Consider the following 18,910-nt stretch of genomic DNA (forward strand, 5'->3'; position numbering starts at 1 on the left):
TCTGAAACTGGAGGGATCACTGCCCCATCTCCTGGTAATGGCAACCTTCCCACAGGATGAAAGGAATTCCTCTTTTCCCCTGTAGGAAGTACAAATAGGCAATTGAGTTTTGTCGACACTGAGGCTCTTCCCTGACCTCCAAGGAAGTAAATGTGTTTTCTTTTGCTACTGAATTAGGCTTTAGCATTTTTGTTTGTTTGTTTGTTTTGTACAGAGACTCAAACTTAGGACCTTGCACTTGCCAGGAAGGAGCTGTGCCAATGAGCTATATCCCTGGCCATGGGTTTTAGTTTGAATAAGCCTTGGAAGTCCTTCCTGGTTGGCCCAGGACTACTGCTGGTGTCAATAAGAAAGAAGTGGGCCAAATGGGGCTGGTGGCAACCAGAGAATATAAAGGGCCTAAAGGGGCAGCCACCACTCAGAGGCTGTGAATGTTTGCCAGCTGGTATTTGGTCCTATGTTGCTGGATGTTAAGACTTTTTTAAAAATGAAAAGAAAGAAAAGACAAAATGCCAGCTTTTTATAGGGAATTTCTTGATTTTTATATATTGCCAAGCAATTGTAAATTTGCTGCCATTGTATGTCCTGTGGGAAATAATGGAGGAAATGAAAGCAGTAGGTTTTTTAGGGTGGCTGGTACAGGAGAGAAGCAACCTGCAGGCAGGAAAGGATGGGAGATGGGAGATAGGAAAAAGAAGAGAGCAGGAACTCAAATTATGGTTCTCAAATGGAGGGTGCGCACTGCTTAGGAGGGCCTCGGTGATTGGGCTCTGAAAGAGAAACACAAGATAAGGCAGAAATGTTCAACTTCCATCTATAAAATGCTATAGCATTTGTTCATAGTTTATGTACATCCGTTTGTACTTATGCACTATGATGTTGGGGATAAAACCTATGGTCTCATACATGATAGGCAAGCACTATGCCACTGAGCCACACACCTACAAACACAATTTAATATACTTTGAATCATCTCCAGGTGACTTGTAATATTTACTACAATGAAAATAGTTGTCGTACTATACCATTTAGGAAATAATGACAAGAAAAAGTCTATATATATTCACTAGAGATACAACTATCACATGCTTTACTATATTTTTAGTCCCTGGTGGGTTGAATCTATAAATGTGTAACCTAAAGCTATGGAAGGCTGATTGTATTGCTTTACTTAATTACCACAATATCCCTAAGAGATTATATTGTTATTGTTGTTGTTATTATTATTATTATTATTACATCTTCATTTCACCAGCACCCCAGGCTTGCCCAGGTAGACTTCATGAAACAGAGCTTTGCTCTCTTTGGAAACACACCTTGCACGACAATGCACCATTGTGAACAGAATGCCCAATTGGTAGTTATCATGGGTTTCATGCAGCAACCTTCCTCCAGCCCTAGGAAACCTAGCACTTCTAGTGGAACATATAGAGGACTTGTTTTGGGGGGCAATCCACTGATCATTTTAATATTCTGGGGTTGAGATGCTGGGAATAGCTATACTTGTACAGTTTTGTTGCTTTTTAATTTAGGAACAAAGACACAGAGCCCTGAGAGAGTAACCTGCAAGATAGATCACTCTTGACAGGACAGAGGTCATAGGTTGTCTGTGCCCTGGAACTCTCAATGGAGGGAGAAATTTGGGGGGATTGGAGAAGAGCACAAAATTACTGGGGTCCCAGGGCAGAGAGGAATGGAAAGGGAGACTAAAAGGAAGGAAAGATAAACTTAGCTTGCTACATAAATTTTCTAAGGCTCAGTCTCATGTACAGGTCATTAGCCTTGCTGGGAAAGAAGCACAGAGGAAGTGAGGTTAGGAAATTTAATTAATCCAAATATTGGACAAGGGCCTTTGGTTGCTTTGAACATTTTTCCATATCCTTGCATCACAACATTCACAGAAGCAGAGGAGGAGATTGCAAATCTGGCCTAAGGCCTTGGTTTATCATTATCTAAATACATATTTACCACAGCTTAGCAAACAGGGCTTTTAAGAGATCTGAGTTATGTCCTTTCTGGTATTTTATTAGGGAAATGAGCTTGCTGCTCCAACAAATGATGGGTTATTTATTGATGGAAAAAGTAAGTAGGAGGATAATTGCCATATTGCTTAGTAAATTTGATACACATTCATAAGCCTTATTTACATACTGGCTAAAGAACAGGAAATTCTGGAGAAGTTTGTGTGTGTGTGTGTATAATCTCAAAACTTTTTAGTAAAGATTTTTTTCATGTCCACTTTGTAATGTAAAGTTCATGGGGTTTCCTCCCTCAGCTAGTAAATATGGATATCTTGAACCCACTTCTTAATTTTTTCACTCAACAGCATTTGTTGGGCACCAAATGCTGCTATCCTTGTGCCTAGTAACCATAGCTATCATTTATAGAGCACTTGCTATTTGCCATACATTGTGCTAAGTAGATTATCACATTTAACCCTGATAACCTCCCTACTTACTGTTACAATTTCTATGTTACAGATAAGGACATTGAGACTTAGAGACATGAAGTAACTTAACCAGGGCTAGAAGTCAAGCCCAGATCTCTCTGCCTCCAAAACCTGTGTTGTAAACTGCAATAATTACCACCCAACAATAATAACTACCAATTTCTACTGTATACTTAGCAAGTAATAAAGACCTTAGCGTTATATGTGTATCATCTCATTTAGTCCTTACAATTATGAGCTTAGAATTACTATTAGTATTATTATTATCATCATCCCTATTTTACATATGAGGAAAATGAGACTCTAAAAGGCAAAGTAAATTTCCAGGATCACATAGCTGATAATCAAAAGAAATGTGATTCAAAATAGGCCAACTGAGAGGGTCAGCTCTCCCAGCAAGCTTCCTATAAACCTGCTACATTTCTTTGTGTCCTGGCATTGCATTCACAGCACATCTTTCCTTCTCTCTTACGCTAGCAACATTATTATTATTGCTAGTATTATCATTTTAATGTGCTAACATTACACATACATTATCTCTAGTCCTTAGAATGGTTTGTTTAAAAGGCATTATCAGCCTCATCATCCAAAAAAATAGATTCAAAGAAGTTTGGTCACTTGACCAAGATCACAGAGCTAGTAGAAATGTAGCTTAGATTGAAATCCAAGTCTGTCAATCTCCACTGAGTCAAAATTCATACTTTTCAAACCAAACAACACTGCTTTTGTTCACTTTGTATTGAAATTCTGTTTTTCTGTCTAACCTAATAGACTAAGAGTGAAAACCCTTTTGGTAAAAGGCTGGATGATGAATATTTCAGACTTTGTGGACTATATGTTCTCTCCTGTAACTATTCAACTCTGTCAATTGTAACATGAGAGTAGCCATACACAATACATAAACAAGTGAGTGTGGTAGGATCCAAACAAGTTTTGTATTATGAATACCAAAACTTGATTTTCATGTACCACATGCAGTAGGCCACCTATGGCCATAGATTCACAGCTCCTTGAGGATACAAGTTTGTCTTATTCATCATTTACTTCAGGATTTAACCCAGTGCTCCTAGTTGGGACCTAGTAAAAATTTTCATAAAGACAGTATAAAATAATGTTTCAGACTTTTGCAATATCATGACTCTAGGACAAATTTTCTTTAGTTCAAATCCTAGCTGTGTCAATTTCTGTGTGACCTTAGGCAAGCCACCATGAAGTTACTGTCTTAGTTTCCTCATCTAAAAATGGCTGTTTAATGGGTTCCTAAAGCATTTATACCAGTGTCTGACTGACATTTATTATTATTATTACTGAAATGCAATAAGCCAGTTCCATACTTGTCTTCAAGGAACTTATCATCTTACCAACCAGTTTAGTGAAAACAGTAGAAAGCAAAAAAAGAATAAAACATTTGCAAACCAGCATATTGACAGCAGTAGACTTGGATGTAAAATCTTTTTTTAAATTTCTCTGCCCCCATTTTGACCTAGACTAGGCAATTTTAAGAACTCTCTCCAGGACTTCTAACAGAGGCACAAATTTAAGACCACCAGCAGAATCAATGTCACACGTGGTTTGTTTCTTGTGAATGGTGATGATTAGATTTGTTTCTTAGTGTAATGTGCTTAGGCCCGCACTTATATTCTACCTCACTGGAAGCATCACTGCTCTCTACTGTTTTCAACTCTACTTTTCTCCTTAACCCCACAAGGCCTTGAGTCCAAGGTATCTGCTGTAATGTCTTTACCCAGATCTTTCATCAGGGACCTAGGGCCCTGGAGGAGCTCTCAATTTTTCCATTTATGACCCTCATCCCTGATGGGCTCTTTGCTTTTGAGAATGGCCCTCTTGTTTCATTGCCATCTCTTGCTAATCCTGAGCTCTATAATTTGGCCCTGCTGAACTCCACTCACTTCCTCAAATAAATTATACTATCTCTCATCTCATGTAATAAGTTGTGTTAGACTTAGTTTAAGATATCACTTTTTCCAGGAATCTTTTTCTGATACCTTATGTAAACGTTAAACATTGGTGCTTGAACTCTCAAACACCTATACTTCAGTGGCAGAAATTGGCCAGTTTATCCTTAACTCCATTTCCTGGACAAAAAAATAAAGAATACATTTCCCAGCCTCTCTTGCCATTATCTTAGCTTTTGGTCACTCCCAAGTCTAGCCGTAAGTCTTACAGTGTGATACTTCGTGACCTGTATTTTCCTTGTTTAATCAAAGAATACAAGAGACTCATTGGAAGATTCTGAGTGAGTCTACCAGATGATAAAGCCACAGGAGAAGAAACTTGGATCCTGAGTCATGGCTTGAATGACAGCTACCCAGAAGAGCTGCTTGACCTTCACTAGCCTTTGACATGATGATGAGTACAATTTTCTTGTGGTGAACCTCTGAGTTAGGAGGGTTTTATTTTGTTTTGCTACAGACACTAGAAACGATTAGCTTGACTAATGTATGCTCCTTATATCACAGTATTTAATAATACCAATTATAATTGTCTATTTACTTGGCTTTACTACTCACTAGAATGTGTGCTCCACCAGAGCAGAAAGTTTCATCAAGTTTATGTTTTTACTATCTCCAGCATCTAGAACAGCTGGGACTTATTAAGTGTTCAGTAACTATTTGCTTAAGAAATGAATGAATCAATATTTTATCTCTTCGTGTGTGTGTGTGTGTGTGTGTGTGTGTGTGTGTGTGTGTGTGTTTTATTGGAGATTGAACTCTGAACCTTCACATTTAGCTATATCCCTAGCTTTTTTAGGTTTATTTTTTGAGACATTTCTAAGTCACTGTGTTTCCCAGGATGGTCTCCAGCTCAAAATTCTGCCTCAGCCCCTTAGAGTACTGGGATTACAGGTATGCCCAGCTAATTTTATTCTTTTTCAAACCCACATTGAAAGAGTGAAAGGAGCCATGATATTCCATGAGGGCCACACTGCTCAATCTTGCCTTGGAACCTGCCAAATCACCAAGAGATGACAGCTCAAGAAGAGGCCTTACAGGGCTAATCCCGCCATGTCTAACATCTCTGTTAACCACAGGCACTGCTGGTTTACTCTACCACCCACCAAAACCTTTTGCCAATGTCACTGAAGATCTCCATGATGCAAACACAATAGTGTCTTTTTTATCCTCATCTAACTTTGATCTTGTAGCACGGTTCAACGCATTTAACTATTCTCTTCCCTGAAAACCTCTTCCTTCACCATCAGTGATACTACAGAATTTTCTCTAGTTCAAAGTCTCATCTTTCCAATATCTGAATTTTTGAAGACCCTACCACTAGTTTCTGGGTTTCTGCTCTTCTCTACCTGCATTATCTTCCTATTCTTATGGTATTAAATATCATCAATTCATGGTGATTTCTTCCATATTCATATTCTTACTGACAAACTTTCCTCCAAATATTAGGTTCACATGACCAAATACTTGGACATCTCAAGGTATCTCGAACTTCACATGTCCAAAACAGAATTCATCAAGTTTCCAGCACAATTACTCTTTTTAAATAAAAGCATTAAATAGAATATTGTCTGTATGTTGACATTATCCAAAAAGTCTTGTCAAATTTCACAATTAAAAAATTGTTTTTTCTTATGATAATGTCAAAATTAGAGGTTTTTTCAAACATGGAAAGTCTTTGAAATCAATGAAAATAAATGAGAATAAGGTGAGAATGATACTTTTAAAAGCTGTAACAATTAATAGTAAATATATTTTAAATGCAGAGTGGTAACAACAGTGAAAGAAATAGATTCATCAATATGACTGAATAGAAAATACACAAATGAGGAAAAAACAGAACTCTGTATTAATTCCTGAGTGTTACTATTCATTTCTCAGTCTTCTCTGTCTCACTGGAAGGAGCTGCCACCCACCGAGTTGAAACCAGAACTCAGCAAATCATGTTTTACTCTACTATTTACCTCCCTTCAATATCTGATCAGCAAATTTTACAGTTTTTAGTTCCATAAACAATGTGTATTTGTCTGTTTCTCTTCTTTTTTACTGCCAGTACTCTAAGCCACCATCACTTTTTGTGCCTGATACTGTAATAAACTCTGAACTGATGATCTTGGTTATACTTTTTGCTCTCTAATCTATTCTCTACACATTAGCCAGAGTGATCTTTGAAAGTGGCTTTCCTCACATTTAAATGGAGTCAACACTCCTTTCTATGGGATCTATATAATCTGGCCCATTACTTCTCCTACTTCTCCCATCTTCTATCAAGCCACTGTCTTCCAGTGCTATTATTTATACTGTCTCCTTTCAGGTCTGTCAACAAAAGAATCCTTTCTCCGTCCCATGCCTCTGCACATTCTGTTTTGTCTGCTTGGAATTTACTTTCTTTCCCTTACTAGATGCTTTTCACCTGGCTAACTCCAGGCCCTCTGGACTGGGCAGGGGTAGGGTTTCCTTAGGGGTTCTCCACCAGGATTGGCATCTTGCTTTAACTGTGTCTGCCTGCCTGCTCAATAAGCACCGGCTATACCCACACACAAACCCAATTTCCTTTTCCTCCCCCACAAAGCAAATGACTTCGGCTCCTCGGGTGAGTCATCACCCAGTATGAACTGCCGCAAGCTAGATTTCGGCGTCAGCAGCCCCAACAAGCTGTTTTAAAAAAAAAAAAAAAAAAAAAAAAAAAAAAAAAGGTGAAGAAATAACAAGGAGGGCAGGAGTAGGGAACAGAACAAAGTGGGTACACCACAGACTGAAGGGGTAGCTCTGGTTTACTTCCTTCTGGGCAGGAGGGGCTTTGATGTGTTAGGCAATCTTCCTCTTGCCACTCACTTTCATTTCCCTTGCAATTTATGTTGTACTTACTCTCTTATATATTTAGGAATTTTTATTCTACTACAGTGGTAGGGGCCCAAAGGGATACTCAGAGCCACCACCAAAGGAAGTTTAGGACAGTGAGGATTCTCATGTACCTAAAAAGTTATAGTCCAATTATATGATGAAGCAGATACTGTTGGAACGATAACCATAGCATAAACATCCAAGGACAAAGTACAGAATCCATGACAGTTACTAGGATAGGACAGGTTAGGAGAGCCTGTATCCTAATAATAATGATGACACTAAATTTTTTTTACTGTTATTATTATTTAAACACTAAGGCATACATATAACCATACACATATATAATGTGCTTAGTATAATCCTCACAACATGATGAGACAGGCAATATTATCAATGGCATATTTCAGAGGAGAAAAACACAGGTTCTCAGCTAATGCCCCAAAGTCTCAAAGCTACTAAGATACAGAGTGAGAATTTGAGCATAGGTGTCTGCCATTGGGGTCTATACCCTTCTTCACCATACTGCCACTTGGCTAAAGTATTAGTGCTTAAATATGAATGGCCATTATCACCCTAGATTTGAGAAAGTCCTTTTATCATCAGTCCTTTCCTTTCATGGCAGACATTCTGACATATAGCTCTTGGGAAGAGGAAAGTATGCAATATTGTACATTGCCGTTTTTCCCTTGCTATACTGCTTACATTTAGTCATATGCTAAGCTTTGGCTAAGACTGGCAGAGTCTAATTTGGAAAAAATTTAGCAGACTGTTACAACAACTTTCCAAAGTTTCTTGAATGAAAGTTTCATACTTCCTGTGTGATTTTTTTGAGTCTGTATCATGAATTTATTGTTACCATGATTGTAACCCATATGACAGGATTGGGGGACAATTACATTTTTAGACAGTATGTAACTGTTGAGCTCAGGAAGGAGGCATTTGGTTAAAGATAGCAAGGGAGGAAATGACTTACAAATGAAAAAATCAAACTGATCAGAATAATGTGTCTGATGCATTTGACCACTGATATAGAAAGGAAGTTGCTATCATCCCCCACTTAAAAAAAAAAACTGCCTATGTAACTATTATGCTTTTCAGTGAAAAAGTTCACCATTAGAAATCCTCTGGGATTGACTCCTTGATAAAATTCCAGCAATTTGTGCCCAAAATTACATTGTAGATTTAAACTATTTTTGCAGACCACAAATTCACGTTGATTAGTTTAACATATTTCCCTAAGGGATGAACACAGAAGCTTGTATCACCCTTTTGAGATTTCCTGTTATCTCATTAGGGGTGGGTCATCTTTTCTCACTGGCTAAGACTAAGATTAAGACTAAGACTAAAACTAAGACTAAGACTAAGACTAAGATTAAGATTAAGACCTGAGCTTAAATTTAAGACTAAGACTGAGACTAAAACTAAGACTAAGACTACTAAGACTAAAGATATACCAGGGAAAGAGTCTCATTAGTTTAAAATCACCACCACTCTCTGACTCATCTAAAAGTCCCCTCCTCAGTTAATAATACATGCTGAGGTTCTGGCTGCCTCATGGCCTTTTGTTCCCTATGAACAACTGCTCAACGGATCCCCATTGCTTTTTATTTGTTTTTTGCTTTTTGTCTCCTGATATGAACCATAATACAGGGCAAGAGATTGGAGTCCACTGCAGGGGTCTCCAGTAGGCTACAGTAGAGGACCTCTGCCTTAGCAGCACAATCTAGGAGATGTATTAAATATTAAATGACAAAATAGTTCCTGGATCACAGTGATTCTACTTGCAAAAGAAACAATAATCATTGCAACAGTTCTTCCAACAATTGAAAATTGATAATTGCCTCATAATCAAGCCGCTGAAATATAATAGAGTTAACTGGAAAAATTGCAAGCTGGATGAACAGAAAAAAACTTCTATAAATGTATCAAATCGTGACTTCAAAATATAGACTGCAGTTGCTTGGGGAATTGCAATAGAGAAAATGTGAGGCATGTCACAATTAGCACTAGGCTTATCCTTTCCACAAGAGAGTACTGTGCAGGACCAATGGACAAAGAGCTTTAAGATAAAAGAAATTATAGATCAAAGGAAACCTTTTATAGCTGGAAGTTGTATAACAGGGTAACAGGCATATATCTGCATCTATAATTATATTTAGATATACATGGCAACTGGAGACCAATCAATTATCATAAATAACATTAACAGTTAACATGTGTAGTAATACAATTACAATTAAGTTAAAGTGCTTACTCATCACCAACTAGGGGGCTTTCTAACTTTAACGTAGGAAAATAAAGACAGATATGCTATAAAACTAGTTATGGTTTTAAATTTTTTTCAAGAAAGATTAGTGACTACCTTTAAAGATAACAGAAGAACTAAGAATATGAAGAAAATTTCTTTTAAAGATTTTGAGGGAATTAATGACATTTTAAATCTGAATTCACCCCAAAGTTTAACAATGTTAGCAAGCTAATTACCTAACCCATTATCATACTATCATATGACTCCAGCCTTGTGTATTAGAGGTTTGTAACTTGTGGGCCCTTGAGATATATGTAGAACTCTCCACTTAGTGTGTATTTATGGATGTGTACATTTTTCCATAGTGAATTATTCCCCTTCTTTATATTACTAAGTGGTCTTGACAGTTGTTGGTATTTTTAAATCATGAAATCTATGTAACTAAGATATATGTTTTTGGCTAGAATAGTGCTCACATGAGGAACAAAAAACACAGATAATGTACACTTAATATAGATAGTATACATTAGGGCTAGTATTTGAATCTTGAGTATAAGGCTGATGTTTGAATCTTGCAGCTTAGTAAGAGTAACTTGTTTATATGCTTCTGTATCATCATGTCTGGTTGGGAAAGAAAAAGAGGAACCCACACCTAAAAATCACGACCTGTATTCTGCCATTATTATCCACTTATTAATTCTACAAATATTTACTAAGTTTCTACTACGTTTACATATATTAGCTTGTTCCCTAAGCTCTACAAAATAAATATTATTTCCCACATTCTATGGATGAGAAAGTGAACATTCAGAGAGATTCATGGGGGTTAATTAACTAAGCAAGTAGAAACAGGAAATGTTAGGATGATGTTTTGAGTTCTGGCCTTGTCTAACTCAAAACATGAGTTACCCTTGATCCAATTCTGCAAATGGAAAGATTGAGGCCTAGGAAGGTAAAATGGTTAACTAAGTATTACAAGTATGTAATAAGGTGGTGGGTGGGAAGAACCCAGGTTTGCGTCAGGCTCCTCCTCCATGTAATGCCACCTAGCCTGCATCTGGGGCTTTTCCAAGCACTCTGGCACTGCTCAGGTTGCTGTCACCAGAAAAGCCATGCCCTATGCTCTTGTTTACAACAAAACTGAAACTATTGAAGTACAGACTTCCCTGAGTAAAGTGACAAATGGCTTCTCCAATGTGCCAGCCACGGTACTGAACTCTCCAAGCCAAACTTTCTTAATAGAGCAAGCATCACAAAGGTCAGCTGTTGGTGACACTATTATTTTACTTCACATTTTGGCCTGCTATTAAGTTGTGACTGAGAAGCCTGGTTTTTGGCCAGCCCTTCTGTTTTGTATTTAATCAGTATCTCTCTAGATGCCCTGTGGAAACCTTAGAGCATTTGATATTGGTTTCTTAAATTAGGGTTGCTTTCGGTCCAAGTTATTCTTCCTTAAACTAGATCTGTTAAAGGTTATATGTCTAGAAATCAAAGCACTAATAAGTATCACTGTAAACTAGGATTGCTGAGGCAGAGGATATAGAAGCAAATGCTATACCCCTCCCAAGAATATAGAAGCTTTATGCTGCTTGAGAGATAAGAAGCTAATATTGAAATATTATGACATCACATATTATTAGAGTCATAATAACATGCCTAGACTCATACCATTCTTCTCCTTTATCCACCAAAACATGATAAGCACTAATGCTCTATTGTTCTTTACATTCAATGGTAGTCTTAAATTTTCCATTGTTTGTTCCCTGCATTGTTTGTTCTCCTTGGAGTCTCCAGTTTCTGTTTTCTAAGCCTAACTTCAGGAGAATGTAAAAAGGAACTATTGTTTCTCTGGTCCTTAATATGAAATAGAAGTGGAGTTGTTGAGCAAGACCTACCACATAGTCTATCTAGGGCCCTTTACCTCTAAAAGGATGACCTGGGGCTTCAGGAGATTTCTAAATCACTTGGCAAACAACCAAACACGCAGAAGTAACACATTTCTTGAGTTTAACACATCATTGGTAACTTTGGAATGTTGGCCAGTTACAATTTTATTGCTATTACAAAAGTGCACTCTTTGCTTTACCATATCTTTTTATACTCTAAAGCTTCGCAGAATCACCAATTGATTCTTTCCTTGAGACTGGACAATCTGAGTTCATCTCCTAAAATAAACCCTTTTTTTCAAATTCATCTTATTCAAGGATAAAAAGAAATTTAAAAAGGGAAGAACAAGGAAAAAAAAACTATAATAAAATTTCAAATATGTCAAACTGGGGCAACAATGGTACATACCTTGTGCATTGTCATTCCCAAATCATTCATCCAGAGCTCAAGACATCTGCATTCAATTATCCAGACAATACCATCACAAATCTTTCTCTCCAGTGAACTCTGAGGAATCAGTAGTATGACAATCTTAATTATTTTTAATATACATATACATGCACGTATACATGTTTTTTCTTTCAGCTTGTTACACTAATGAAACAATATGACGTTTACACATGTGTGTTTTATTTATAAAATAAAAACATTGAAAAATCTAAAGCCACCTATTTCTAGAAACCTATCCTACTGTAAGGCTCTACTCTGGAAATGAAATCACTCTTGGTTTCTAATGGTAACAACTCCCAATTCTTCAACCCCAGCCCTTACGGTTGTGATCATTGCTCAACTGGTTGACAAATCAGTATGTACAACATTTGATCAGACCCTGAATTTTAAAATTACATATTTGAATAACTTCAGAGAAAAAAAGGAACCTAGGTTTTGAGAGCAAAAAGCCAACCAGTCTTTCAGCCTCTACTTGCCCCAAGCTATGATTTCTCCATAAATGGCAGATGGTAAAGTGGGGGTGAGATTTAGATATCTGTTAGGAATTCAGATTTCTTCAGCATCTCTAAGTGACTGGACTCAGTTGTAACTAGAGTGCTACGTTTCATTTTGGTAGCCACAAGAAGATTCCAATGGCTAGTAAATAGTGTCACTGACTATTGTCTGGACTTTGTTCTTCCAATCAACATACTGTAATTGTGTATCTTCTAGGTAAATGTTTATTTTTGACTGAATATAGATCTGTAAACATGTTTGTTCTTGACTTTTTTATATTCTCTTTTTCTCTACTTGCTCATTCTCACAAATACCCAGAACAGATAAATGGGGTGATTTCTAGCACATCTAGGAAAAACTCATCTCAACTTTATATTCAGCATTTGACTCAAAGAGCGTTCAGTGATTCGTGGAGCCTCCCCAGGCCTCATGGGTAAATCTGCTTCACAAAAGCCATTTTGACTGCATTGCACAGTAGGCAAAGCAACTATTTTAGCTGGAAAAGGCAGGATTTTCCAAACCCAGAAATAGGAGAGCATTTTATCTATGCTTTGATAATACTACATCTTTTATTATTAAATGCAAGACTAGTGATTTTTTCCCTCAGATAATTGTATATCTGAATACTAAATGAATGTAATACTTTTAAACTACTAACCCAGTGTTTAAATGTACTTACCAAACACCCTAGAGACATTTCACTAGAAAATATGAAGCTCAAAATTTCAATTCACATTTACTTAGTTGACTGCTAGAAGTTAAGAGTTGAAAGCAAGGAGCTTTGTAATTTTGTGTATACTAGAGACCGAGTGATTTTTAAGTAGAACCTTATGGGATAGGGAAGCGCTCATCTTGTCTAACTATACTATGTTTGCAAAGACAAGGATTTCGAACTAGGGGAAAGTTCAAACGACTTATGTGTAAGACTCCTTTAAGAATTTATTCTCTAACCATGCTGCTTGCTTTTATAAACTCATTGTGCAACTTTGTAATTTAGAGAGGTGACTGTTGGAGAAATGTCATGGGGAGGGGCCTTACTAAGAGTACGTGTGGGAGTTCTACTTGATATAACTAGCACAAGTTCCAGGAAGAAAAGATGACTTTACTCTGAAGTATTCCGTTAAAATGTAAGCTTAGCCTTCAAGTTCAGGGAGGAAACCCTTATACTAAATGGTACTGCGTGTAATCCTATACAGCTGCTTTTGTTTCTGTGTGCGCGTGTGTATGTACATGTGCGTGTGTGTGTGTGTGTGTGTGTGTGTGTAAGGAGTTGTCCTTTGAAGCTGTGTTCCACGTACTCATGAAACGCTTTACTTTCACCCTTACTTTTTCTCTACTCACTTACCCCTATTCTTACCTCTAAGTCTAATCAGACAATCCTTTAGTGAATCAAACCATGAGTCACTTTGGAAAACAGTCCTTTAGGGGATCTTTTATGCAATCTGTGGGTCAGGTCAGTTAGTCTATTATTTCCAGAACCACAGTGGATTTGCAACACTGCTAGGCTTTCTGACTCACATTTCTCAGAGTAGTTGTCTAATCAGAAAACAATACTTATGACATAAGGCACAGAAGCTGAGGCCCTTGACCTTTTCTGGCACAAAGGTACTCAAATGGTTGATATCTTCTTTATCCACCAAGGTCCAGGAACAAGTCTTTCTTTATCCAAAACAACTATTCCAGGATAATTCCTCACTGGCATAATGCCCTAGTCAATGGTGTGTCTGATATGCCTCTTCCCAAAAGGAAATAAGTTTATCCAAATTGAATGTGGAAAATAAACATGGAAGGAAGTCTTCAAAGCCAAACACTATGAAGGGGTCTCACGGAACAGGGACAGGGAAAACTTAAAGGAAAAGGAGGCTGCCATATCTAAAAAGCCAGCTTCAATTTAGCTACTAATTTTAATATATTCATGAACACAGTGATTTCATTCAACTCCCATAAGTAAAGCCTTGATCCTTTTTGTCCTTTCTGCCTCCCTCCCTTCCTCTGTCCCACCAACTACCTGGTTTCTGTTGCTGGGTGCGAGGCTCCAGAGTGCGGGTCAAGGCAGTTACCCCATTAGCCATTCCCTGGGGAAAGCTCGGGTCACTGCCCTTTTAAAAAGATTTTCCTAACATGGGGAGTGGTTAGATGAAGAGCTAGAGAAAAGTATAGAAGGAGATTAAGGGCACCGGAGGGGGAAGAGCTGCCATATGGCACAAAAAAAGGCATGATTAAACAGATTAGCTACTCTTCAATCAGAAAGGCTAGCAGGAGGATGCACCAGAAACTGTTAAAATCACAAAGAACCCGGGCCTTGTGGAGTGAACAATGAATTCCCTAAGAGAAGGAAGGAAAGAATCTCTTTTAAGTTTATGAGTTAAATTTAGGACAAATCCAAAGAAGCCTGATTTTACACAGCGGGGAGGGCACTTAGAGAATCTATTATCCTCAGAAACAGTACTGAGGCAATATAAGTCATGTCTTCCAAAGGTTGCAGAAAGATTAACTACATAAAACTCCACAATGGATTATCAAAGGAAAGGAAGCTGGCAGTCAAGAAGCCAGCCTCATGTCTCTCCTACTCCCTTCTTTAGAGGCCCTGGAAAAGACAGACCTCTGAGCTCAAGTAGGGGGTTAATCAACTTTTACCATTCTTAGGATTTTATGTAATGTAGTGAAGATGTTTGCATTTGTAACATCTTTGGTCTCTAGATATTCCAGCTGGAGAAAAATCATTGCACTGAAAATCTGATTTTCATGGAATGTTTAAACATGATCTTAGATGGAAACAAAATATTCAAATGAGAAGGGGAACAAAGTAGCAGAAGGGGGAGAGGAGGGACAAGAAAAAAGAAAATAAAAGGACAAAATGGAAACAAAGCTTTTGTAAAGAAGCAGGGGAACAGGGGTTGAAAGCAGGGAGGTGAATGAGGAAAAAAGAAAAAGCAAGTTATTATATCATATACAGGTACAGACTCCTTAATATGAATGTGATCATTATATATTTCTAAAATGTCTCAGTAAAATAAAAAAAAACATAAATATTGTCCTAATCAGATTTCTATAATTTCCCATGGTTCAAATACATTGAGCTTGGAACCATAAACATCAGTTACACAAGCATCCTAGTCGAGGCTGTAAACGTAAGTAGTCTGAGTCAAAATTAAATCAAGTTCAAAATCTGAATAAAAATGTAAAACTACAGCACATTACACTTTTTCTAAAATGAGGGATGGACTGGGGCAATTACGTGGCTCTTTGGAAAAGTTCACAGGCAAATTTGAGCAAGGTTGACCCACAAGATGAGCTGGTCTCCTGACAACCACTTGTATAGGGCCCAGGGTGATAAGTAGTAAATGTAAAAACAGAAAACAAACTTGTTATTAGTTGTCTCTCTTTGTCTTTCTGTCTATGTCTGTCTATCTGTCACTGTGTTTCCGTGTCTGTCTGTCTACCTCTCTTTCTGGATCTGTTACTCTCTTTGTCTCTGCCACACACATAAACACACACACACACACAGAGGTACCATGTCTAGACTATGGAAACGATCTGAGTAGAGATTCAGTGCAGGAATGATTATTTACTGATAGTTGATATATACATAAATAGAGAACATATGTATATACATATAGCAGCACAAGTCAGCCTTTATATCTGTTCCTGACATTATTTTGCCATCATCAACATCAACCTTAAATTTTTAAAATTGCTATGTTATATATGTTAGTTTTGCCAAAATAGATTAACACAAAAATGCATAAAAAGTAATATTCTAAGTAGTTGTATATTTGCCACTCTGAGGTTATTAGCATGTACCACTCAGTGAGTTTAATTTTTCCAAAAATACCAACTATGCCTTTCAGTCCCCCGTGGGATAGTGAACTCTCTACTGGCATCTCAATCTGTTTGATAATTCTGCAATAACTTCTAGTTTCCAAGACAGACCCATTCAGGTTCTTAAGGCTTAATTCTGTCTGTTTTATAAATTTTGTCTCTTATTTGATTCAGAACTCTCTTTCTCCTTGCTTCCTCTCTTTGCTGCTCACCCTCCCCACATTGTGGTACTTTCCCTTTCTGTTGCTGGGATCAGAAAACAAGAAAAAAGTTGATTGCCTGCCGTCTGTAATAATAGATGTAGTTGGGTCTACTGCTAAGATACTCAGTGCTGAGCAGTGCCTACAAGGTGCTGTCTGTCCCTTGTACCCACCAACTGGTGACCTCTGAGTTCCTCTGATATATATGCCTCTTGACTCTAGGCTATGTGTGTTTTCCTCCTGGGTAGGAGTGGAGTGGGACAGGAAAACTTGTAGTTCTAAATCTCCACTAAGGACTTGACTACCATACCTCTTAGGAATCCGATATTCTAGAAGAGTTTTGCTCACTATTTACATGGTGGAATCATCCTTTCTTTGATTCTAGAGTTCTTTACCTCTTTGCAGTTTTGTTATGCCTGGTCTACAAATTAGGTGTGGTGACTATATAAATATCTAACAACTGTAGTTTTTTGAGGACTCCTTCCAGTGGTATTCTGGAGACAGCTCATAAAAACTTAGTGTTAAATTTTCAGAAAATGCAGTAGCAAGTTGATAGCACAATAATAGTTTCAAGTTGGACATTGCGGTAGCCCTTACACTAGAGAGAGATTTCTAGTGGGTTATTTAACATCTACCAGCACACCATGGCCTCTTTCTACTAGCATGAAGGGAGGTGAGAATAGGATAGCCTCTCTTCATCATCAATGCAATTCCCAAGCAGCAACTTGCATTCTTGCAATCTGACTTTTGGTGAGTAGCCAGGGTATGGATGATGGTAGGGTTAGTTCAACTGAAATAGGACCAAAGTTGAATAGCACTGTGAGAAACACTTAATCCCAATATCTTGGATTATCAGAATGTTCTTAATGCCTATGGTGACCCACCCTTTTATTTTATCAGTACTCTATAACATTTATAATCGATCTCTCATTAAGGATATTTTTATTATTTTCAAAGTTTTCACTATGTCAAAAAATGGTATAAGGTATATACGTGGATGTTAGTCTTTGTGCTTGATGAAGCAATCCCTCAATATATGTTAACTTCTTTATTTTGAAGAGAATAAAACTAAACAAAACAAGATGGAGTCAATCAAGGCAAAACAATGAATGTGGTACAGGACTTCAAAACAAGATAAAAGGAAATAAATTATGTCTATCATGATGCCTCTTCTTCAAACTAACTGCTCATATCATCAGACATAATAAAATCAAACAAGACACAACAGAATAAACCTAATCAAAACAAAACAGTGTAAATGATGCAAAATTTCAAAACAAGATAGTAGGAAATCAACAATGGCTACCATATTGCCTCTTGTTATCTTCAAAGTACCTGCCTAAACCATCAGACAGTGAAATCAAACAGGGCTGGGGATATAGCTCAGTGGCATAAGTGCCTGCCTGGCAAGTGCAAGGTCCTGTGTTCAATTCCTAGCACAAAAATAAAATAAAACAAATACAATCAATCAATCAAAACAAAACTGAAAGCAATACAGGGCTTTGAAATAAGATAATAGGAAATCAATAATAGTTACCAAAATACATTTTGTTATCTTTGCAATAGCTGCCCATACCATCAAACATAATAAAATCAATCAAACAAAAAAAAAACAGAATAAAACCAAACAGGACAATGAAAACAATACAGGGCTTCAAAACAAGACAATGGATTAACAAAGGCCACTGCCTTCCCTTTCTAGACATTTTTTCCCTTTTGCTTTCATAATATCTATTGTGCATTTTAGATCCCACTAACTCCCTTAGTTTTTTATACTAGGGAGACAACACAATGTTCACCATGTGACTGAACAATTTCACGCATTAGCATGATCTCAAGTTGTATCCATTTATCTACAAGAGCCTTGAGGTTATTTTTCTGCTGAGTAGCTTTCCAGTGTATAAAAATGTCATAACTTTGTTATTCATTCTGCAGCTGATAGACAAGCTACTCCTACTTTTTCTGGTTCCCTGTCACAGGGAGCATTGTTTATTTTCCTTTGACTTTCAGTCTATGAGTTTTCTTTTAAGTTAAATGTGTTTCTTGTATAAAACATATTGATGGATCCTGTCTCCTAATTCACTCTGCCTGTGTTTTTTTTTGTTTGTTTGTTTGTTTTTGTTGTTGGTGAATTGAGGCCATCCACATTAATGGTTATGACCAACATGTACTGGCTCATCTCTGCCTTGCTGCTTTCCTGCTGTTGGCTGCCTACTTTCCCCCTCCATTCAATTGCTTACCCTGCTTGGTAATCCCCCTCTACTGGTGTTCCTGGAACTGTGGTCATTTTTCTCTCTCTCTAGAATGTCCTTCAGGATCTTTTGTAGGGTTGGCTTGGTGAGCATGAATTCCTTCTGTTGTTCTTTGTCATGGAAGTATCTTGTTTCTCTATTAATTTTGAAAGATAGTTTTACTGGGCACATCAATCTGGGTTGGAAGTTGTTTTCTTTCAGGACTTGAAATACTTTACTCTGAGCTCTTCCTGACTTGATGATTTGTGTTGAAAAGTTTGTCATGATTCTGATGGTTTTCCTTTATA

The sequence above is a fragment of the Cavia porcellus genome, unplaced genomic scaffold (assembly GCF_034190915.1).
Source record: "Cavia porcellus strain 051 isolate PalLab524CR breed Dunkin Hartley unplaced genomic scaffold, mCavPor4.1 scaffold_3, whole genome shotgun sequence".
NCBI lineage: Eukaryota > Metazoa > Chordata > Mammalia > Rodentia > Caviidae > Cavia > Cavia porcellus.